General features: G+C 30.7%; 1 protein-coding gene across 1 annotated transcript in view; it reads left to right on the top strand.

The window, feature by feature from the left end:
• Positions 1-575: 575 nt before the first annotated feature.
• LOC119601201 (histone-lysine N-methyltransferase, H3 lysine-79 specific) overlaps positions 576-24665 on the top strand; it is a 65064-nt gene continuing 40974 nt past the window's right edge. Inside the window, exon 1 of the mRNA XM_037951983.1 lies at positions 576-781. The gene's annotated coding sequence lies outside the window, so the exon portion shown is untranslated. The remainder of the gene's footprint in view (positions 782-24665) is intronic.

Consider the following 24665-nt stretch of genomic DNA (forward strand, 5'->3'; position numbering starts at 1 on the left):
TTGCGCAGGCGCACATGCAAGTGATACCATAACAAAACGTAATGTATATACAAGTAGTCGTCGTTCCGTCGGTCGGTTACAAGTATTGTTGTTATTGATATCGCTCCATAATAAAAAATATATACATACATATAATAAAAAAAAAATCATAAAAAAAAGTTTTGCTTTATTTATGGTTTATTTGTGTGGAATTGAACCAGGTTGAAAACCTCGTGGCCAAAACCATTGTAATGTAGATTTTTGTTTTATATTTATACTTTTTGTAGTGTTTTGGCCTTTTTTGTATAGTTTTGTGTGTAAGAGTGTTTTTTTTGTTTATTGTTAATTTTCGGCCGCATATTATGAAACCGTAATAATTCAATAATACACAACCACAATAAAAGTGGTGAATGCCTTAAGAAAAATACAGAAAAAAAATATCAAAATTACCAAAAAAAGATAAAATAATCATAAATATGTGCTGATCATTATTTATGTATGAGATATTTTGTATATAGAAAAAGAGAAAAAAGAATAATTAAAATAATAATATAATAAGCCAAAAGTTAATGATGTTTATTTATTGAAAACAAAAGAATTGAATAGAAATACTAAATAGTCAAAGAAAAGTATTGTGTGTGGAAAAATTAACATAAAATAACAAAATTTTTATTGAAGGTGTTAACAAATTCATTAGTTGTAACGGTTTTAAAGTTACATGTATTGTGGGTTTTAAACAATACAGTTTAACACAAAGAACCCTAAACACTGGAAATATTTGGGATTTTAACGTTTTACAAATGTAAGTATATTTGTATACAAAATTTTAAATTATAATTATTGTTATAATGAGAGCATTTGTAAAATAAATGCTTTGTCATAAAAATTCTTTTCATGTAGAGGAATTGGAATTTAAAAGAAGGCGTTATCTTTTTTCACTGCTCTTTAAGAATGATAAAAGAATGTTAAATACTTTAATCATGATGATTTTTTACATAAATAATTAAGTTTTATTTAAATATAAATCTATTCATTAAATTTTATGAAGATTTGGTAAAAAAAATTACCTTAAAAACAAAAGACTTAGACAGCAAACTTTTTTTTATAGAATGGTCCTATGTATGATCCTATGCATGGTCTTAGGTCATTATGAACTGACACTTTCATTAGATTTATTCCGAATTGTTTTATCATAAATCGATCCATTAAAATTGATGAAAATTGGCCAAAAAATTAACCCGAAAACAAAAGACTTAGACAGGAAACTTTATTGTAGATCAGCAATATATTTTCAAAGTTATTATATACGGCTATAATTTTCTGTGTCATGGGTTTTATGTGGGTTATTGTCAATTATGAACCGATTCTCATAAAATTTAGTATAGAAATGTTTGTTCCCATAATACTTACATATATGGGACTAAGGTCAAATATGGCTACAGACTAGAGTTTGGGGTTCGGGAAATCCCGTCCGGGAAAAGTTTGTCGGCATTTTAAGTAAGCGATTTTATAATTTATTGTAGATTTTTTTAAAGACAAATTACAAAACATCATTAATGGTGCAGAAGGAAATTAAAAAATCCTTAATTACAAACTATCAATCAATCTATATAAAAGCTTAACTTGAAGCAAGTACAAACAGAACAAAACATTTTGACAATAATGAATTTCTAAAGCCAACGTCTGTGGAAATCGTTTGAGTTATCTCAGTAGCTTGACATTTTTCCACAAAATTACGGAAAAGTTGATCTTTTCTTATATTTAACTAATTTTAAGAATTATGAATGAATCTTATTAATTTAATACTTAACTATTCCTCTGCTTATGGAGTATATGATCTGTTTAGCAGTCCTATGGTATGCAAACGATCTCACCAAGGTTGGCTATGAATTAACTGCCAAACAAGAGTTTCTCTTAGCGGCTAGAGCAGGACAGAGAAGATTGAAGACAGTTTCTTCCTTTTCCCTGCAACTGCGACAGTACTCATTGCAGGGTAGCTCAAGCTGATTTGCATATCTGCCTAGCACCCAGTATCTTTTTATTACTGCTATCAATCGCGTAATTCGGGTTATAACGTGTCATTGAAAGAAGGCCACAATGCCTTCATCTATCTTCAATATTCTGAAGAAAGAATGTGAGGATACAGCTCTTTATAATACCTAAAGGAGTTGTTACTGAGACCGCGTTGAAGATATCAAGAGCTGATCCCGTTCTAGCAAACTCATCTGCCTGTTCATTTCCATAAAAGCCCCTATTCAGAGGGATTCAAACATAGACGAGGACAGATCATACTTTCATTGTCTAAATAATAGGAAAGTAGTAGTATAATAGTTTAGTGGAAGAATATTTCTATGTTGCCGCGAATATTAAGATCATGTAGTACCCTATAGAAATTAAAGAAATGGTTTGATTTGTTCTCAAAAGAGGAATATTTTAGATATCGCTAAATTTATAAAAAAAAGTTGTATGTTTTTGTTAAAAATGTTGTTATTATAGTTATAAATTAAGTTTTATATAAATTCCCGGGATTCCTGGGAATTGAATTTTTTCATTCCCGTTTCCCGGGAATTCCCAAACTCTACTGTTCATTATATTTTATGGGTGCATTGCATTTTAGGTGACGTTAAGCTCATTTACAGTATTTATAACAAATATAAAACTTCGTTAAAATTTATTTATATTTCAAAAGAGTTAAAAAAAAAACGAAAGACTTAGACAACGAACTTTTTTCGATCATTAACATTTATAAATATCAGTTATATATATGACTTTTGGATGTGTTAGTATAAATTTTCGTAACTCCGAGATCTCCTACTATGAGGGATGGTTTCCAATAGACCCTACCCCTATATAAGCTCCCCTTCAAAAAATCATTTCAACGCCTTTACTAGCTTAATAATAACAGTATAGCGATGAAATTCGATATTTGAGTGAACAAAAATTTGTCTATTAAATTTAGCAGCTCTTCAAAAAATAACTTTAACTCTCAAACAGGCTTTAAAATGCGGTTTAATGATGAAATTCGACAAAAAATATTTTTTAGGAACCGAAACCTATATTTATGAAATGAAATGTAAATTTATATTATGTGTTAATTTGAGTACCTTAAATGCTATTCATATGAACAAGAGCAAATAAATTTGTCGGTATCTCTTTTCACAAGGTTCAAGCCACATAAAAGAAATAATTATTTCGTATAATACAATACTATTGTTTCAAAAAAATCCTTTTTTTTAAACAGTGTAACACAAGTCAGCATTTAAATTTTATTGTTGTCAGATAAAACAAAAATGTGAATACAATGTAAACAAATAAATGAATAAACAACTAACGAATGAATGGATGAGTTAATATGTATAAACAGCCATAGCAAAAGTGGAGGTTAATGTTAAAAATTACACACCACCTCCCTCAACTGCTACAGATTTGACAATGTAGAAGCAAACATGATAATGATGACGTTGATGATTTTATTGTAATAGCTGGTAAAGTTAATAATGATCAACATCATTATTTGATGATGGAAAACAAAGTATTTATAATATTTTATTTAATATGGTCTGTAAGTGACAAACAACATTGTTTTATAGTAAAAAAAAACAAAAAAAGAAAGATGAAAAAACATATACATTGAAATCAACATAAACCACATAAAACTCAACCAAAACGCAACCAACCATTTAACAACTTTACAACAGCAACAACAACTATTGTAATTGTTAACATAATCACAATGATGATGATTATGATCATTACTATTGTCATCGTCATCATTTAATATTGTATAGAAACTTGTCATTTAAATAGTTGTTGTTTTTATTATTCTTTCTTTTTGCATTTATTTCTTTCTGTATTTTATTACTGTTGTTGTTTTTGCTGTTATTATTATGACTTTTTTACATTTTTCAAATTATTGCTGCATTTTTTTGTTTATATATTTCAACAAATAAAGTTAAAATATGCTGACAACTGCTTGAAAAGTTTATTCATGTTTACTAAATAAATGTCTGTCTGTTCGACCGTCTGTCTACTAGTCCATCTGTCTGTCCTTGCCTCATGCATTTGACAGTCTGTCCATTTGACAACTGTGTACTGCTAGTTGTTGGCGGTTTGGTTTAGTTGTTAAGTTGTTGGAAAACCATAAAATAGAATTGAATAAATAGAAATTATAATAATACAGAAGAAATTATAAAAAAAACTCAACTACAACTCGCATAAATATGTACAAATACAAATTCCATGGAAAATATTTTTTTAAATGAAAAAACGCAAAAAAAAAAAAAACTGAAAATGAACGTGAGAGTTAAATAACAAAAGAAATACTTTCATACTTTTATTATGCATTTAATTGCTATATGATTAAAATATATAAACGACAATAATATTTAATGAAATTTTATCAGCATGCGGCCGTTCCATGTGTATTCAACTTAATAATTATAAAAATTTAACATAAATATTAAAAAAGAAAGTTTTTTTTAACATTTGTGTCATATTCGGTTAAGACTTTAAACCACATTATTTTATAGTCATCTTCAACCAAGAGAGCATATAAATTGAATTATAATTATATTTTTTTTATGGTGACGAATAAAAGTAATGTAGAAAATGTTAAATGTTTAATTTTCATTAAATTCCACACACTTGCTTGTTTTTTTTTAAATGCATTACCTATGACAATTATAGAAAAGAAAATTTTAATAATTCGAGCGTATACTTCAGTTTATGATCTCGTTGAAATGTCTGTAAGAAAATTATATTTAAGTAGTAGTGAGTTTTTAGAAATTATGATGAAAAAACAAAAGACTTAGACAACGAACTTGTTTGTCGATCGGTATAATTTTGTAGGATCAGTCGTGTTTGATGTATTTTTGAAGTGGGGAGATTGTAGTTCTACTATATTTCTAGTTCAGTTCTAGTTCAGTTCTAGTTCAGTTCTAGTTCAGTTCTAGTTCAGTTCTAGTTCAGTTCTAGTTCAGTTCTAGTTCAGTTCTAGTTCAGTTCTAGTTCAGTTCTAGTTCAGTTCTAGTTCAGTTCTAGTACAGTTCTAGTTCAGTTCTAGTTCAGTTCTAGTTCAGTTCTAGTTCAGTTCTAGTTCAGTTCTAGTTCAGTTCTAGTTCAGTTCTAGTTCAGTTCTAGTTCAGTTCTAGTTCAGTTCTAGTTCAGTTCTAGTTCAGTTCTAGTTCAGTTCTAGTTCAGTTCTAGTTCAGTTCTAGTTCAGTTCTAGTTCAGTTCTAGTTCAGTTCTAGTTCAGTTCTAGTTCAGTTCTAGTTCAGTTCTAGTTCAGTTCTAGTTCAGTTCTAGTTCAGTTCTAGTTCAGTTCTAGTTCAGTTCTAGTTCAGTTCTAGTTCAGTTCTAGTTCAGTTCTAGTTCAGTTCTAGTTCAGTTCTAGTTCAGTTCTAGTTCAGTTCTAGTTCAGTTCTAGTTCAGTTCTAGTTCAGTTCTAGTTCAGTTCTAGTTCAGTTCTAGTTCAGTCTAGTTCAGTTCTAGTTCAGTTCTAGTTCAGTTCTAGTTCAGTTCTAGTTCAGTTCTAGTTCAGTTCTAGTTCAGTTCTAGTTCAGTTCTAGTTCAGTTCTAGTTCAGTTCAGTTCAGTTCTAGTTCAGTTCTAGTTCAGTTCTAGTTCAGTTCTAGTTCAGTTCTAGTTCAGTTCTAGTTCAGTTCTAGTTCAGTTCTAGTTCAGTTCTAGTTCAGTTCTAGTTCAGTTCTAGTTCAGTTCTAGTTCAGTTCTAGTTCAGTCTAGTTCAGTTCTAGTCTAGTTCAGTTCTAGTTCAAGTTAAACTCCCATAATTCTTCTGAAGAAGTATTCTAGGTCATTAAATGAAATTCCAAACTAAGACAATCATCATTATAGACTATCACCTAATTAATAATATTTTAAATTAATAGAGTTTTGCAATTAGCAAATTTATTGCAATTTCGCTTCAATACAGCAGTTAAATATTTATTACAGTTTCGTGTCTCTTGCTTAAGTTAAATTCTTTACACAATTGCCGTAAAGCTTAACTAAATTGGGGATTGCTTCTTAGCAATCTTCAAGTAACTGCTAAAGACCACAATCACAAATTTAAATATTTTGCAACAAACATCATTAAAACATAAACCATCAATCATTATGGCAACGAATGATTGTTTTGAAAAGAAAGACAAATGTATTTATAGCTGTTTTAGCAACAATGACACAAAATTAAACATAATTATTGTTTTGTATTTTTTAAAAACTACAGCACAATTTTGGGTATTTTACATTTATGTTGGGCATTTGCTTTAAACTATTGGAATTAGCTTAGAATCGCCTATAGAGTGTCATATAGTCGTTCTTGACCGACGTTAATTACATATTTGTTTTGTTTAAGTTCAAAAATGTTTACTACAGTTGCATCGACACAAAAAAGAAGGGTATGGCTTATGGTTACAGGGCATTCAGAAATTGTCAAAGTTTATAAGACTAATACACTTCAAAAAAAAAAAAATTCAACATCGTCATACTAAAACTATTTAAAAATTTAAACATCTTAAGTATTATTTAATAGTTATAAAAAATTATAAAACACTGGGTGTTATTTAACAAGAAGTTTAACATATAGTTTTTTACTACATATGTATGTATATCGCTTTTTAATATTTCTTATAACAAATCAATAACTGAGCCACTTGCACAGTTTTCATGTTCTAGTACCCAAGTTACTTTTTTTATTTTTATATTCCATTGAGTTGTATTGCATTCAACCTGTTTACCCAAAAGGAATATAAATTTAATAGTACAGCAACTAACTTTTTGTTTTATTCTTTATTTATTGTCAATAATATATAAAAAACTTTACAATAAAATATAAAAAATTAAACAAACTATAGAAACAGTAAAAAAGTTTTTAACCCCTCTCTCACTTATTTGTAGCCATAGTACTACCCATTTTAACTGTATTGCTGTATGATGCAGTTATTGCTTTAGGTTAAATCCGCACAATAACTACCATAACAATGGACTATAAAATCGTTTAGCTTTGATAGTGAAGCAAAAAAATTATATAAATAAATATATGAAAACGTCCAACCAGTAAAATTATAAATTGTTGTAAAAAGAAGTATTGTATGTATGTAAAATAAAGAAACGTTCCGTTTTGGAGGTGAAAGTCGGTTAACAATTACGCTATGTAAGAACATGTATTGAACTAGAACTGAACTAGAACTGAACTAGAACTGAACTAGAACTGAACTAGAACTGAACTAGAACTGAACTAGAACTGAACTAGAACTGAACTAGAACTGAACTAGAACTGAACTAGAACTGAACAGAGAACTAGACTGCTAGAACTGAACTAGAACTGAACTAGAACTGAACTAGAACTGAACTAGAACTGAACTAGAACTGAACTAGAACTGAACTAGAACTGAACTAGAACTGAACTAGAACTGAACTAGAACTGAACTAGAACTGAACTAGAACTGAACTAGAACTGAACTAGAACTGAACTAGAACTGAACTAGAACTGAACTAGAACTGAACTAGAACTGAACTAGAACTGAACTAAACTGAACTAGAACTGAACTAGAACTGAAACTAGAACTGAACTAGAACTGAACTAGAACTGAACTAGAACTGAACTGACTAGAACTGAACTAGAACTGAACTAGAACTAGAACTGAACTAGAACTGAACTAGAACTGAACTAGAACTGAACTAGAACTGAACTAGAACTGAACTAGAACTGAACTAGAACTGAACTAGAACTGAACTAGAAACTGAACTAGAACTGAACTAGAACTGAACTAGAACTGAACTAGAACTGAACTAGAACTGAACTAGAACTGAACTAGAACTGAACTAGAACTGAACTAGAACTGAACTAGAACTGAACTAGAACTGAACTAGAACTGAACTAGAACTGAACTAGAACTGAACTAGAACTGAACTAGAACTGAACTAGAACTGAACTAGAAACTGAACTAGAACTGAACTAGAACTGAACTAGAAGAACTAGAACTGAACTAGAACTGAACTAGAACTGAACTAGAACTGAACTAGAACTGAACTAGAACTGAACTAGAACTGAACTAGAATGAACTAGAACTGAACTAGAACTGAACTAGAACTGAACTAGAACTGAACTAGAACTGAACTAGAACTGAACTAGAACTGAACTAGAACTGAACTAGAACTGAACTAGAACTGAACTAGAACTGAACTAGAACTGAACTAGAACTGAACTAGAACTGAACTAGAACTGAACTAGAACTGAACTAGAACTGAACTAGAACTGAACTAGAACTGAACTAGAACTGAACTAGAACTGAACTAGAACTGAACTAGAACTGAACTAGAACTGAACTAGAACTGAACTAGAACTGAACTAGAACTGAACTAGAACTGAACTAGAACTGAACTAGAACTGAACTAGAACTGAACTAGAACTGAACTAGAACTGAACTAGAACTGAACTAGAACTGAACTAGAACTGAACTAGAACTGAACTAGAACAACTGAACTAGAACTGAACTAGAACTGAACTAGAACTGAACTAGAACTGAACTAGAACTGAACTAGAACTGAACTAGAACTGAACTAGAACTGAACTAGAACTGAACTAGAACTGAACTAGAACTGAACTAGAACTGAACTAGAACTGAACTAGAACTAGAACTGAACTGAAGAACTGAACTAGAACTGAACTAGAACTGAACCTAGGAACTGAACTAGAAATGAACTAGCACTGAACTAGAACTAACTAGAACTGAACTAGAACTGAACTAGAACTTGAACTAGCACTGAACTAGAACTGAACTAGAACTGAACTAGAACTGAACCTAGAACTGACCTAGACTGAACTAGAACTGAACTAGAATGAACTAGAACTGAACTAGAACTGAACTAGAACTTGAACTAGAACTGAACTAGAACTGACCTAGAACTGAACTAGACACTGAACTAGAACTGAACTAGAACTGAACTAGAATGAACTAGAACTGAATCTAGAACTGAACTAGAACTGAACTAGAACTGAACTAGAACTGAACTAGAACCTGAAGACTAGAACTGAACTAGAACTGAACTAGAACTGAACTAGAACTGAACTAGAACTTGAACTAGAACTGAACTAGAACTTGAACTAGAACTGAACTAGAACTGAACTAGAATGAACTAGAACTGAACTAGAACTGAACTAGAACTGAACTAGAACTGAACTAGAACTGAACTAGAACTGAACTAGAAGAAGAACTGAACTAGAACTGAACTAGAACTGAACTAGAACTGAACTAGAACTGAACTAGAACTGAACTAGAACTGAACTAGAACTGAACTAGAACTGAACTAGAACTGAACTAGAACTGAACTAGAACTGAACTAGAACTGAACTAGAACTGAACTAGAACTGAACTAGAACTGAACTAGAACTGAACTAGAACTGAACTAGAACTGAACTAGAACTGAACTAGAACTGAACTAGAACTGAACTAGAACTGAAAGAACTGAACTAGAACTGAACTAGAACTGAACTAGAACTGAACTAGAACTGAACTAGAACTGAACTAGAACTGAACTAGAACTGAACTAGAACTGAACTAGAACTGAACTAGAACTGAACTAGAACTGAACTAGAACTGAACTAGAACTGAACTAGAACTGAACTAGAACTGAACTAGAACTGAACTAGAACTGAACTAGAACTGAACTAGAACTGAACTAGAACTGAACTAGAACTGAACTAGAACGAACTAGAACTTGAACTAGAACTGAACTAGAACTGAAACTAGAACTGAAACTAGAACTGAACTAGAACTGAACTAGAACTGAACTAGAACGAATAGAACTGAACTAGAACTGAACTAGAACTGAACTAGAAATGAACTAGAAACTTGAAACTAGAACTGAACTAGAACTGAACTAGAACTGAACTAGAACTGAACTAGAACTGAACTAGAACTGAACTAGAACTGAACTAGAACTGAACTAGAACTGAACTAGAACTGAAACTAGAACTGAACTAGAGAATTTATTAGATAAATTTTGAACCAATTTGTAGAAGTTCATGGACAAATAGTAGCTCTAAGTTACAAAGAACACTTGCCAGCAATTTCCCTTTTGAATAGATAAATAAAATAGTCAAATCCTAATAAAATCAAACAATTTCAATGTGACATATTATATTGTATGTGGAGGAATAAAAACGTTTTAAAATTGATAAACCCTCTATACAGTGTAGTTGTACTTTTTTCCAAGTTCTTTGAAAGACAGCAATAACAACAAATACTCTGTTTCTCTTATATACATACATAGTACATATTTGAACATAAATAATAAATCGTTGGCGCTAATGTTGTTTGCCACATTCACTGTTAACTGGCTGCTGTTTTGATGGAGCTGCCGTTTTTGCCAGTGCTTTTGATCTAAACCATGGCCAACGAGTACAAAAAACAAAGCATTTGCTAATACATACATACTTATTTATGGATATCTTTTCTGTTTGCCATTTTACATTCGACAATGTTGAGGTGCGACAAACGCGTTTGTTTTGATTTAGTTCTTATATTTTATACTATAATATTTTTTCTATGGATGAGATTTTAGCAACAATGTTTTACATACTTAAGTAGATTTTATAAAGACTGCGTTAGTTTTTTTTTTGTTATAGTGAAAAAATAAAGAAAATACAATCTCTATTGGCACTTCTTGGTATTTATGGTGTGTATACAAGTTGATAATACATATTGTAAATATGATGATTTACTATACATTCTCTACGCTTGTTTTTCCCATTGACTTGTAAGAAATGAACATTTTTGAAAAAAAAAGTAAAACATCATCATAATTTTCATTGCCATCACGTTGTCATAATTTTCTAGTGTTGGGGGAAATATGAGGTCAGGCTGAAAAGTCGATTTGATATATTTGAAAAATAGATTATTCTAGTTAAACTAATTTTGATTTTGTAATAAGAACTCATTCCTGAACTGAAGCTGAAAATGACTTCGTTTATAAATAACTCACTTTTGACTTAACAAAGTTATATTCTCCGTGTATTAGTTGTAATTTTTTGATATATGTATAAAGGACTTTTCAGACCGTTCTCACCTTAATTATATTTAAGACACAATTTAGGCCCCCTTTCATATTTCTAACATTTTAGTAAAGCAACTAATGTTGGGTGTCAGTTTTCAAGTTTATTCGTCTAACTGCATGTTTGTCTATCTCTCAGTCTAACTATTTGTTTGTTGTATATTGCAAATTGTATTACGGTTAAGCATGCGCTTTGACAGTTACACACAATTTTAACGTCATGTTATTATTTACATAAAAAAGAAACAACTAAACAAAAATCTACCTAACTGAAAATTGCAATAATCTGTGGAAAATTAAAAATTACATGAGAAAAAATATAAAACTAACACAATGGCTTACTTAGAGTAAAATAACTGAAACTGAGTGAAAAAAGATAAAGATTTACAACATGTGCATGAAATTATTTATTTAAATTGCATTCAGTGCCAATTTAAATGGATGTATACAATCTCCAGTCAAAACATTTTCAAGCGATTTATTAAGTCATTTTTTATTTATATGGATTAAACTATTTATCTATAAATTGCTATATTTGAATTAACAAAACATTGTCATTAAAATAGCAAAGACAATTTATTTGACCTCGTATGCATTGTGTTGTTTATAATCAAAATTTTGTACAGCACAAGACGGAAAATTAAACGGTTGTGATTTAGTCTAGTTCAGTTCTAGTTCAGTTCTAGTTTCAGTTCTAGTTCAGTTCTAGTTCAGTTCTAGTTCAGTTCTAGTTCAGTTCTAGTTCAGTTCTAGTTCAGTTCTAGTTCAGTTCTAGTTCAGTTCTAGTTCAGTTCTAGTTCAGTTCTAGTCAGTTCTAATTCAGTTCTAGTTCAGTTCTAGTTCAGTTCTAGTTCAGTTCTAGTTCAGTTCTAGTTCAGTTCTAGTTCAGTTCTAGTTCAGTTCTAGTTCAGTTCTAGTTCAGTTCTAGTTCAGTTCTAGTTCAGTTCTAGTTCAGTTCTAGTTCAGTTCTAGTTTCAGTTCTGTTCAGTTCTAGTTCAGTTCTAGTTTCAGTTCTAGTTCAGTTCTAGTTCAGTTCTAGTTCAGTTCTAGTTCAGTTATAGTTCAGTTCTAGTTCAGTTCTAGTTCAGTTCTAGTTCAGTTCTAGTTCAGTTCTAGTTCAGTTCTAGTTCAGTTCTAGTTCAGTTCTAGTTCAGTTCTAGTTCAGTTCTAGTTCAGTTCTAGTTCAGTTCTAGTTCAGTTCTAGTTCAGTTCTAGTTCAGTTCTAGTTCAGTTCTAGTTCAGTTCTAGTTCAGTTCTAGTTCAGTTCTAGTTCAGTTCTAGTTCAGTTCTAGTTCAGTTCTAGTTCAGTTCTAGTTCAGTTCTAGTTCAGTTCTAGTTCAGTTCTAGTTCAGTTCTAGTTCAGTTCTAGTTCAGTTCTAGTTCAGTTCTAGTTCAGTTCTAGTTCAGTTCTAGTTCAGTTCTAGTTCAGTTCTAGTTCAGATCTAGTTCAGTTCTAGTTCAGTTCTACTTCAGTTCTAGTTCAGTTCTAGTTCAGTTCTAGTTCAGTTCTAGTTCAGTTCTAGTTCAGTTCTAGTTCAGTTCTAGTTCAGTTCTACTTCAGTTCTACTTCAGTTCTAGTTCAGTTCTAGTTCAGTTCTAGTTCAGTTCTAGTTCAGTTCTAGTTCAGTTCTAGTTCAGTTCTAGTTCAGTTCTAGTTCAGTTCTAGTTCAGTTCTAGCTCAGTTCTAGTTCAGTTCTAGTTCAGTTCTAGTTCAGTTCTAGTTCAGTTCTAGTTCAGTTCTAGTTCAGTTCTAGTTCAGTTCTAGTTCAGTTCTAGTTCAGTTCTAGTTCAGTTCTAGTTCAGTTCTAGTTCAGTTCTAGTTCAGTTCTAGTTCAGTTCTAGTTCAGTTCTAGTTCAGTTCTAGTTCAGTTCTAGTTCAGTTCTAGTTCAGTTCTAGTTCAGTTCTAGTTCAGTTCTAGTTCAGTTCTAGTTCAGTTCTAGTTCAGTTCTAGTTCAGTTCTAGTTCAGTTCTAGTTCAGTTCTAGTTCAGTTCTAGTTCAGTTCTAGTTCAGTTCTAGTTCAGTTCTAGTTCAGTTCTAGTTCAGTTCTAGTTCAGTTCTAGTTCAGTTCTAGTTCAGTTCTAGTTCAGTTCTAGTTCAGTTCTAGTTCAGTTCTAGTTCAGTTCTAGTTCAGTTCTAGTTCAGTTCTAGTTCAGTTCTAGTTCAGTTCTAGTTCAGTTCTAGTTCAGTCTAGTTCAGTTCTAGTTCAGTTCTAGTTCAGTTCTAGTTCAGTTCTAGTTCAGTTCTAGTTCAGTTCTAGTTCAGTTCTAGTTCAGTTCTAGTTCAGTTCTAGTTCAGTTCTAGTTCAGTTCTAGTTCAGTTCTAGTTCAGTTCTAGTTCAGTTCTAGTTCAGTTCTAGTTCAGTTCTAGTTCAGTTCTAGTTCAGTTCTAGTTCAGTTCTAGTTCAGTTCTAGTTCAGTTCTAGTTCAGTTCTAGTTCAGTTCTAGTTCAGTTCTAGTTCAGTTCTAGTTCAGTTCTAGTTCAGTTCTAGTTCAGTTCTAGTTCAGTTCTAGTTCAGTTCTAGTTCAGTTCTAGTTCAGTTCTAGTTCAGTTCTAGTTCAGTTAGTTCAGTTCTAGTTCAGTTCTAGTTCAGTTCTAGTTCAGTTCTAGTTCAGTTCTAGTTCAGTTCTAGTTCAGTTCTAGTTCAGTTCTAGTTCAGTTCTAGTTCAGTTCTAGTTCAGTTCTAGTTCAGTTCTAGTTCAGTTCTAGTTCAGTTCTAGTTCAGTTCTAGTTCAGTTCTAGTTCAGTTCTAGTTCAGTTCTAGTTCAGTTCTAGTTCAGTTCTAGTTCAGTTCTAGTTCAGTTCTAGTTCAGTTCTAGATTCAGTTCTAGTTCAGTTCTAGTTCAGTTCTAGTTCAGTTCTAGTTCAGTTCTAGTTCAGTTCTAGTTCAGTTCTAGTTCAGTTCTAGTTCAGTTCTAGTTCAGTTCTAGTTCAGTTCTAGTTCAGTTCTAGTTCAGTTCTAGTTCAGTTCTAGTTCAGTTCTAGTTCAGTTCTAGTTCAGTTCTAGTTCAGTTCTAGTTCAGTTCTAGTTCAGTTCTAGTTCAGTTCTAGTTCAGTTCTAGTTCAGTTCTAGTTCAGTTCTAGTTCAGTTCTAGTTCAGTTCTAGTTCAGTTCTAGTTCAGTTCTAGTTCAGTTCTAGTTCAGTTCTAGTTCAGTTCTAGTTCAGTTCTAGTTCTAGTTCAGTTCTAGTTCAGTTCTAGTTCAGTTCTAGTTCAGTTCTAGTTCAGTTCTAGTCAGTTCTAGTTCAGTTCTTGTTCAGTTCTAGTCAGTTGTAGTTTAGTTCTAGTTCAGTTCTAGTTTAGTTCTAGTTCAGTTCTAGTTCAGACTGTCCATGTCTGAACTAGAACGGACGGACATCGACTAGAAATATTTTCATTGCGATTAATAGCTTACAGTATAACAAACCAATCTTAATGTGCATATTTGTATATAGTTTTTCATCAAAAATATTTTTTATTTGCTATTAGCAAAAAAAAATTGTGTTAAATTCCAATTATAATAAGTTTATTAAACAATGACTTTACATGATCTCAACAATATTTCTTGATTTATTTCAGTCTTCTTTAACACTTTCAAAAGCCTTTGTTGCTCAATAATGACTTAACGGTTTTATCTTTGGACTTTTTTCAACTCATAGCTAGATATTTTGTTTATTTATATATTATATTTTTTGCATTTCACTGTATTACACAAACATACATATGCTCTGATACATACAACTCGAATTAAGTCAATGACATTCATATGACAGCTACGAATGTTGGTTAATATACATATAAACAACAGCTACTCGAACATCCAATATTATCGATGAAATACAGTTACAAAAATCTGCCAGATACTTTCAGCTTATACGATTATAATAGATTTTGTTTTATGTTTTCTTTTTCACTTTTTTTCATTTATTATAAAATTACTCTATTATTATCAATGAAATTGCATGAACAAAAAAACAACAACCAACTGAATGTTGTATATATAATTATAGATTTGCATAAAACAAAAAGTTGAAAAAAACTTAGCAATAAAAACATTATAAACAATTGAGTTGCGTTTTATTGCTGGAGAAAGAAAATTTATTTTTTTTTTTTTAATTATCCAGTAGTTAGTTTTTCGAGCGGCAGATACTGATACGTGTATTTTCATCACTTTATCTTTAAAATTACAGGTTCCGTGCTTATGTATGTATTGTAATTAATTTGACAAATTGTTTAAGCCTCATGAGCAATTAAAGATCATTGCTTTTGTAAAATATGACTTTTTAAAACTTTTCTTTTTTTTGTGGATACATGGAAATGTGGTTTACGACTAAACTTTGTTTTCACTATTTAGGAATTGCGTTCGTATGATTAACTAATGGTATTTAAGATCAAATTTAAAGGATTTCAATATATGACATTCTTTAAACTGTCACTGCTGGACTATAGATTGCAATTTTAAATATAATAAATATCGATGTTCTGTCCTGCAGTTCCACAATTACATTATTATAAAAAACTTGTTGGAAATTTTGAATTCCTATATGCCTTTCTCCGATTCTATAACAACTTGCTCTTGGTTTTAAAATTTCAAGAATTTATAAAAGAGACATTTAGTTTAAATGTAATATAATACAGAAAATATTCATATCCTTCTGTATTATACATACCTCTTGTATTTCCTATAAGTATTTTCCTTTGCTTACAACATTTTTAGGATCGGTCTTAAGCGGGTCTTTAAACTTGAGAAATTTATATTAAGTGGTTTTGCATGCAAAATTAAGATTTCTATTTTAGATAAATTATTTCTATATTAGCTATGTATATATGTATATACACAAGTTTTAGCGAGAACATACCCTGCAGTTCGGAATGATATCACAGGAAAATTTGTGGTAGAAATTAGCAAACTGGGAAATTTTCGATAGCTTAATGAAAGTTGGCACAGGGCTTTGTTTTGGGATCTCATTTAGTCCCCTGTACGCTAAGCGAGATATTGGGGGTCAAAGGTTATCAAAAAACAGTTTTTATAAAAAATTTCGCTATTTGAGGTTCCTACGAACAGAAAACTATGTTTTCCTATCATTGCTTATACGCTGTTATACCTTATGTCTCAGAATCTCTCTATGGCCCATAGAGTAATGTCTGTTTATGAATAAATAGTATGAAAATACACTACATAAAGGGATACATCAACTCTTTGCCAAAAATGCTGGGATATTTCAACATTACCCACAGTTACTCTTTTAGGCAATTGTGTAGGAGTGTGTGTGTGTAAGTAGATTTGTCATTTTATATGTATTTATGCTATGAATTTTTTTCTATTTTAGAACGATAAAAACTAACAACTGAAAAAAAACGAACACTGTATAAGAAAATTGTCTCATGTATTAGAAATAACAAATTGCATTTAAAATGCCTGGCTCGTGTAATTTCTAGAATTATTATTTCTACTTTTTATTACTACGTCTTCTTCTGCTGCTTTTCTTTTACTTTTCATAGAAAAATTAACAATGTTGTCGTCTAAAATCACAGTGTAAGTTGTTTGTTTTGCCATGTTTCCATGGGTGTCATTAGTACTTTGCAGTGATTTAACTGGAGACAGTGGAAGCTTTTGATTTTTTTTCCATTCTTTCTTTTATGTTTTATTTTAGAGTTTATGTGTGTACGTTGCGTAGAGAATAGTATGGTTTCTAACAAATGTTTGAAATGTAAAATTCATGGTGGAAAGTATAGAACTTAGTGGGGGGAGGGTGTGAGTGAGGAAAAAATAAAAATGTTTCTTTTTATGAATTATAATTTTTGCTAAGAAAAATAAATTAAAAAAAAAAATGTTTAAGAATTTCTTTTTTAACTACGGTTAAGGTCGGTTGGGAAGTACCCAACAAGTAGTAAGATCCTACTAAGTTTTATATAGTTCGAGCTTAGCTTTAGTCGTTGGTCTGTTTATAGTTTAACTTAGCTTTAATCATACAGATTGAAGTAGTCATCAATCGTAGAAAGGTCTTTAGTCATAACATTGATTTAATAGTTCAGAGTTTTACCCAATATAGCTCTAATTTTAGGACTCAATCATTCGTCTGTATGTATATAGTTTAAGTTAAGCATCTGTCTTAAATCGGTCTATATTTAGGACCAACTAGTTTTAAATTGTCGGTCTGAATATAGTCCTAATTAAGCTTGAATTTCAGGTCCACAAATAGCCCCAATATAGCTTCAATCGCAGGTCTATATACAGTCTAAACTTAAGTTTAATCGTAAATCTGAATACGGTTAGTTAGCCTCCGATGTATATTGTCTTAGTATAGCTTCAATTATAAGTCCATAAATTGGCTTATTGTAAGTCTGAATGTAGTCTTAGTTTAGTCTCAATCATCGGTCTATTTATAGTCCTAATTTAGCTTTACTTGTAGGTTTATTCATAGCCTTAGTTTAGTTTCTAGTGCAGATCTAATTGTAGACAGAATTTAGGCTCAACTGTAGGACTGGATACCGTCTGAATAGGTCTGAATACCATCGTAGGTATATATACAGTTCTAACTAATATAGTATAGGTCCATGAATTGGTTCACTTCGGCTTAATTAATAGGTCTTAATATAGTCTTAGTTTTTGCTTAGTATATAGTCCTAATTTAGCTTTAATTGTAGGTTAATATACATATAGCCTTAGTTTAGCTTCTACTGCACTTCTATATGTATATAGTAAGAATTTAGGCTCTGGTCTGAATAGATTTCTGAACGTTTTTACATAGGAAAAGTGTAATTTCAAAGGCGTGTATACATATAGTCCTAATTTAGATTAAATCATAGGTCTCTTTAAAGTATTAGTTTAGCTTCAATCATAAGTATCTATATATGTAGTTCTAATTTAGTTCCAATATTAAGTAATATATCCTCATTCATAGCAATATATTTATATACCAGTACCATTGCTAAGGATTTTTTGCCAAAGATCCCTTATTCACATGACCATACTTCCATTCCTACACCATTTACTCTCTCTTCTTAAACTTACAATTAATTAAACATTAAATCAGTTTGCATATGTAGTCCCCCCGTCCACTAAATTAAGATTGATTAATTAGACACATATATTTTATACCACACTGCTGCATTATTTTATTTACTTTATTGCCATTTGCTAGTTTTTCGACTAAAAATAAACTCATGTTTAACATATTTCTGGTGTATTTAGTCATCAAGTACATTTTATTTGTCGTTCTTGTACATTTCCGGCAGACAGATGGATGCATAAATAAAAGACAAAGAGCACTTACACAAAAGGACAGAACACAGCAACTATGTATTCTAGTAGTAGACCTCCTAGAGGAATAAAATTTCAAAATGTTACAAAAGGTAAGATTAACTTACAATGCTTTCCCCTTTTAAGGAGATGGTTGGTTGTTGGTGTTACAGCAAACAAACGCCAAAGAAACGCGTATTTTAAATGACGCTACATGGTTATGGTTTGGCTTGGTTTGCATTGCTACTGTTCTCTTCAGTTTAGTCACACTATGAAATACTAATTTCATATTTTAGTCAAGTCCAAGTTTTACACAGTCTGCGTGAGTCGTGTGTTGGTGTGTATGTGTGTTCATGCCGCAGCAACACCAGCTTCAATAACTTGGTACGTTTTAGTTTGTTTCTGTTTAATTCTTTATTTTCTACTTTTTTTCGCCAAATGAGTGTGTTTGGAATTTTAAACAAATCCGTCAATTGTTCCATGATGGCTTTGGTAATATTTGTGTTTGTTTACTTTATTTTCAACATTTTTTTTTTATGTTTTCATGTAATATTTTATTTATTATTTTGAATTTGTTTAGAAGTTGTGTTTTTCGAATTTCGTTATTTTTTTTGTGCCCGAGGATTTGCGCAGTTGTGTGTATATGGATTTGTGTATGCGATTTTATTTTTATTTTAAACCAATATCAAAAGCTGTCGAAGTTACATGTTGTAAATTTAATATTTCTTCAGGTATTATGCCTCACTGCTACTACATAGTAGTTAACTGGTCTTTGAATTTGTTTTTATTTAAATGCATATTGTTTGAAATTTGGAATGGAGTTTAGAAGGCATTAAAAGAATTCTAAAAAATTCATATTCCATTATCAATTCTACTTTGTAGGGCTTTATATACTTGCATAATTTTAAGTGAAAACTTTTATATAGTTTTGGCTCTGTTTTAATTCTAGTCTTAATCTAGGTCTTTATGATTACAGTTTGCCTGCTTTTTCTTTAATCGGAGGATATTGTCTCTAACTATAGGTATTTTTATTGTACTAGTTTAGACTTAATCTTTGCTATCTGGTAGTTTAGGTTTAATTTTAATCGCATGAGTTTATTAGTCACAGAAACCAGTCAAGTCTATAGTCTAGTCTATAGTCTTGTCTATAGTCTAGTCTATAGTCTAGTCTATAGTCTAGTCTATAGTCTAGTCTATAGTCTAGTCTATAGTCTAGTCTATAGTCTAGTCTATAGTCTTGTCTATAGTCTAGTCTATAGTCTAGTCTATAGTCTAGTCTATAGTCTAGTCTATAGTCTAGTCTATAGTCTAGTCTATAGTCTAGTCTATAGTCTAGTCTATAGTCTAGTCTATAGTCTAGTCTATAGTCTAGTTTATAGTCTAGTTTATAGTCAAGTCTATAGTCTAGTTTATAGTCTAGTCTATAGTCATGTCTATAGTCTAGTCTATAGTCCAGTCTATAGTCTAGTCTATAGTCTAGTCTATAGTCTAGTCTATAGTCTAGTCTATAGTCTAGTCTATAGTCTAGTCTATAGTCTAGTCTATAGTCTAGTCTATAGTCTAGTCTAGTCTAGTCTAGTTAGTCTAGTCTATTAGTTTAGTCTATAGTCTAGTCCATAGTCTAGTCTATAGTCTAGTCATTAGTCTAGTCCAACGGTTCCCAAATGGGGGTCCGCGGACCCCTAGTGGTCCGTAGTAAAATCCTAGGGGGTCCGCGAAGACGAACGAAAAAAACCATGAATAAATCCCAAATTTTTTGGTGACTTTTTGAATTTTATTTTTTCGGTTGTTTATCAGGAAGAAGCTAGGCCCTACAAATTTATTGTATAACTTTTATAAAGTAAAGTACTGCGTGATTTGTAATTTTTATTTCCTGTATATGTACTGAAATAATGGTTTTTATTTCAGACAAATAATACTCTGCCTTACAATTAAATTAGGGATACTGGTATTCCGGAGTATGAAGTTCAATTCAAAGACAAGCTTATTACAGATTTAAGTTTATCAAATTGTAAGCAAAAGTGTTCTCGTTTGAAAGGACAACAATTATATATTTCCAAAACAGAGGTGACTCTTTATGCATCTCTTTATAAATATTACAATCCGACGTGATACACAGATTTTAACTTGATTTTGTCGACCAATACATATTATTAAATTAACATCAGAAAATCCATAGCGTTTCGCGTAAATATGTAGCCAAAAACCATGAAGTAAAATAATTCGTTGGTATTTTAAAATTCAAATTTAAGTTCCAAATTCACACTACTTTAACAAAGAGTTCAAATCATATATTATGCGGATAACGCATTCCGCAACAACATAGAAGAAGTCCAACTTTCTTATATTATTTTCCCGAAAACTTAGCTCACTTACTCAGTTCACCCTTTGCAATCGCAACAAATTTTTGAAACGTGACTCCTTAAGCACATGTGACAATATTTGATAAAGAAACCTTTTCGCTACCTTGAAGAAAAATGAACATGAAAGATCTCACGATCATAAAATTAAACATCATGTTAACATATCAACAAAGAAGTCATTCTATCTTCAAAACATGCAATTGAAAACCTATCTGAAATATTATATATTCTCAATGTACGGGAAAAAAAATATGTATGGGGGTCCGCGAAATTAAATAAGCTCTTCAAGGGGTCCGCGAAGTAAAAATCTGTGGGAACCGCTGGTCTAGTCTATAGGCTAGTCCATAGTCTAGTCTATAGTTTAGTCTATAGTCTAACCTATAGTCTAGTCTATAGTCTAGTCTATAGTCTAGTCTATAGTCTAGTCTATAGTCTAGTCTATAGTCCAGTCTATAGTCTAGTCTATAATCTAGTCTATAGTCTAGTCTATAGTCTAGTTTATAATCTAGTCTATAGTCTATAGTCTAGTCTATAGTCTAGTCTATAGTCTAGTCTATAGTCTAGTCTATAGTCTAGTCTATAGTCTAGTCTATAGTCTAGTCTATAGTCTAGTCTAGTCTAGTCTAGTCTAGTCTATAGTCTAGTCTATAGTCTAGTCTATAGTCTAGTCTATAGTCTAGTCTATAGTCTAGTCTATAGTCTAGTCTATAGTCTAGTCTATAGTCTAGTCTATAGTCTAGTCTATAGTCTAGTCTATAGTCTAGTCTATAGTCTAGTCTATAGTCTAGTCTATAGTCTAGTCTATAGTCTAGTCTATAGTCTAGTCTATAGTCTAGTCTATAGTCTAGTCTATAGTCTAGTCTATAGTCTAGTCTATAGTCTAGTCTATAGTCTAGTCTATAGTCTAGTCTATAGTCTAGTCTATAGTCTAGTCTATAGTCTAGTCTATAGTCTAGTCTATAGTCTAGTCTATAGTCTAGTCTATAGTCTAGTCTATAGTCTAGTCTATAGTCTAGTCTATAGTCTAGTCTATAGTCTAGTCTATAGTCTAGTCTATAGTCTAGTCTATAGTCTAGTCTATAGTCTAGTCTATAGTCTAGTCTATAGTCTAGTCTAGTCTAGTCTATAGTCTAGTCTATAGTCTAGTCTATAGTCTAGTCTATAGTCTAGTCTATAGTCTAGTCTATAGTCTAGTCTATAGTCTAGTCTATAGTCTAGTCTATAGTCTAGTCTCTAGTCTATATGTCTAGTCTATAGTCTAGTCTATAGTCTAGTCTATAGTCTAGTCTATAGTCTAGTCTATAGTCTAGTCTATAGTCTAGTCTATAGTCTAGTCTATAGTCTAGTCTATAGTCTAGTCTATAGTCTAGTCTATCTCTAGTCTATAGTCTAGTCTATAGTCTAGTCTATAGTCTAGTCTATAGTCTAGTCTATAGTCTAGTCTATAGTCTATCTATAGTCTATCTATAGTCTATCTATAGTCTAGTCTATAGTCTAGTCTATAGTCTAGTCTATAGTCTAGTTTATAGTATAGTCTATAGTCTAGTCTATAGTCTAGTCTATAGTCTAGTCTATAGTCTAGTCTATAGTCTAGTCTATAGTCTAGTCTATAGTCTAGTCTATAGTCTAGTCTATAGTCTAGTCTATAGTCTAGTCTATAGTCTAGTCTATAGTCTAGTCTATAGTCTAGTCTATAGTCTAGTCTATAGTCTAGTCTATAGTCTAGTCTATAGTCTAGTCTATAGTCTAGTCTATAGTCTAGTCTATAGTCTAGTCTATAGTCTAGTCTATAGTCTAGTCTATAGTCTAGTCTATAGTCTAGTCTATAGTCTAGTCTATAGTCTAGTCTATAGTCTAGTCTATAGTCTAGTCTATAGTCTAGTCTATAGTCTAGTCTATAGTCTAGTCTATAGTCTAGTCTATAGTCTAGTCTATAGTCTAGTCTATAGTCTAGTCTATAGTCTAGTCTATAGTCTAGTCTATAGTCTAGTCTATAGTCTAGTCTATAGTCTAGTCTATAGTCTAGTCTATAGTCTAGTCTAGTCTAGTCTATAGTCTAGTCTATAGTCTAGTCTATAGTCTAGTCTATAGTCTAGTCTATAGTCTAGTCTATAGTCTAGTCTATAGTCTAGTCTATAGTCTAGTCTATAGTCTAGTCTATAGTCTAGTCTATAGTCTAGTCTATAGTCTAGTCTATAGTCTAGTCTATAGTCTAGTCTATAGTCTAGTCTATAGTCTAGTCTATAGTCTAGTCTAGAGTCTAGTCTAGAGTCTAGTCTATAGTCTAGTCTATAGTCTAGTCTATAGTCTAGTCTTAGTCTAGTCTATAGTCTAGTCTATAGTCTAGTCTATAGTCTAGTCTATAGTCTAGTCTATAGTCTAGTCTATAGTCTAGTCTATAGTCTAGTCTATAGTCTAGTCTATAGTCTAGTCTATAGTCTAGTCTATAGTCTAGTCTATAGTCTGGTCTATAGTCTAGTCTATATTCTAGCCTATAGTCTAGTCTATAGTATATTCTGTATTCTAGTCTAGTCTATAATCTAATCAAAGTGTGTTTCGTAAATCTTTCAACATATCAAGATCAGCCTTTTACATCAATGAAGTTACCAGTTTATGCCCCCGAATTTCCTTTGCGAAAAATATCGTTTTGAATCCCCTATACAATTAAAATCAAATAAAAATGTTAAATATTTTATGTGTATATAACAAACAATTTTGTAAATTTACAAAATTGACTCATTTTATATTATTTGTAAATTTTTTGTTTGGATTATTTTGCCAAATATTTATTTTTTACCATTTACAATTTTACAATTTAAACTGGCAGACAAAACCAATAATAAATAATCATTGGAAAAATGTGTTGTGTCGTGTACTTTGTTTTGTTTATTATAATTTATATGTATAGATTATAATAAAATGTTTAAGGTACTTCTGGGAATATTGATTAAATGAAATATTTACTGGAAAGGTAAATTCAGGAAATTTATTAGCAAATTGACTAAAAAGAGTAAATATGTATATTTAAATAAAGTTGTTTTAAATATTTGGCACTTAAAGCAGCAAAAAATTGGTAAAAGTGAAAGTGTTAATACAGAGAATTTTGTGTGTTTGTGAAAATGAAATATATTGTTTATAATTTGATAATAAATTTAAATAAAATCAAGGTTATAATTTTATAAACGTAAAATTTTGAAATATTAAATTTAAATTAAATTAAAATATATATATACATATATATTTTTTAACAAAATATGTTTTTATTTATGGTATATTTTTTATCTTAATGATTTCCTTGTACTATAATTGGTTCACTTTTTTTTTGAAATGTTCAATAATATTGTTATATAATATTTTTATGACATGTCTATTAAGATTCCACAATCTCAGCTTATTATTATAAGTTTTATACAAATATAGTCAAAATATATTTTTTGTTTAAATTGTTGACGTGTAACGATTTATTCATGTTTTTTAAAAAACATAAACTATTTAAAAATTTTCGAAAATAAACCCATAAAATTGACATGTTTTATTTATTTTTAATTTATATGGATGGGTTTTTTATAATCAAAAACATGAAAATTTTAAATATTAAATGTTTTTAATAAAACATTATTTCTAATTTGCAATTCTATTGTCTGATAGAGTTTATCAAATAAATTAAAATTTTGTGTAAATTTTATAAGAAAGATTAGATTTGTTATAAATTATTTTTATTGTTTTTTATGAGTGGGCTGTTATTATTCGTTAATTTAAATATTTTGTTGTTTTATTATTCTTTGCCAAAGATTAATACGGATTTTTTTCAATTTAAATCAAAAAATGTATATGACATTAGCAATGTAAGTATAAATTGGACATTTCATAGACACTTTAATAAAAAAAAACAGTCTGCTGGTTATACATAGAAAAATATTTAATATTGATCTGTATAAATGTATACACATGTATAGTAATAGTATTTATACATGTGTATACCCAGCAGTTTTGCCAGTCAAAGAATTTTTTAAAAAATGACGTCGATAAACAAACTAGTTTATTGACTA

This window comes from Lucilia sericata, unplaced genomic scaffold (assembly GCF_015586225.1).
Source record: "Lucilia sericata isolate MDLA Ls3-8-SP2 unplaced genomic scaffold, ASM1558622v1 Contig000148F_arrow, whole genome shotgun sequence".
NCBI classification, from domain to species: domain Eukaryota; kingdom Metazoa; phylum Arthropoda; class Insecta; order Diptera; family Calliphoridae; genus Lucilia; species Lucilia sericata.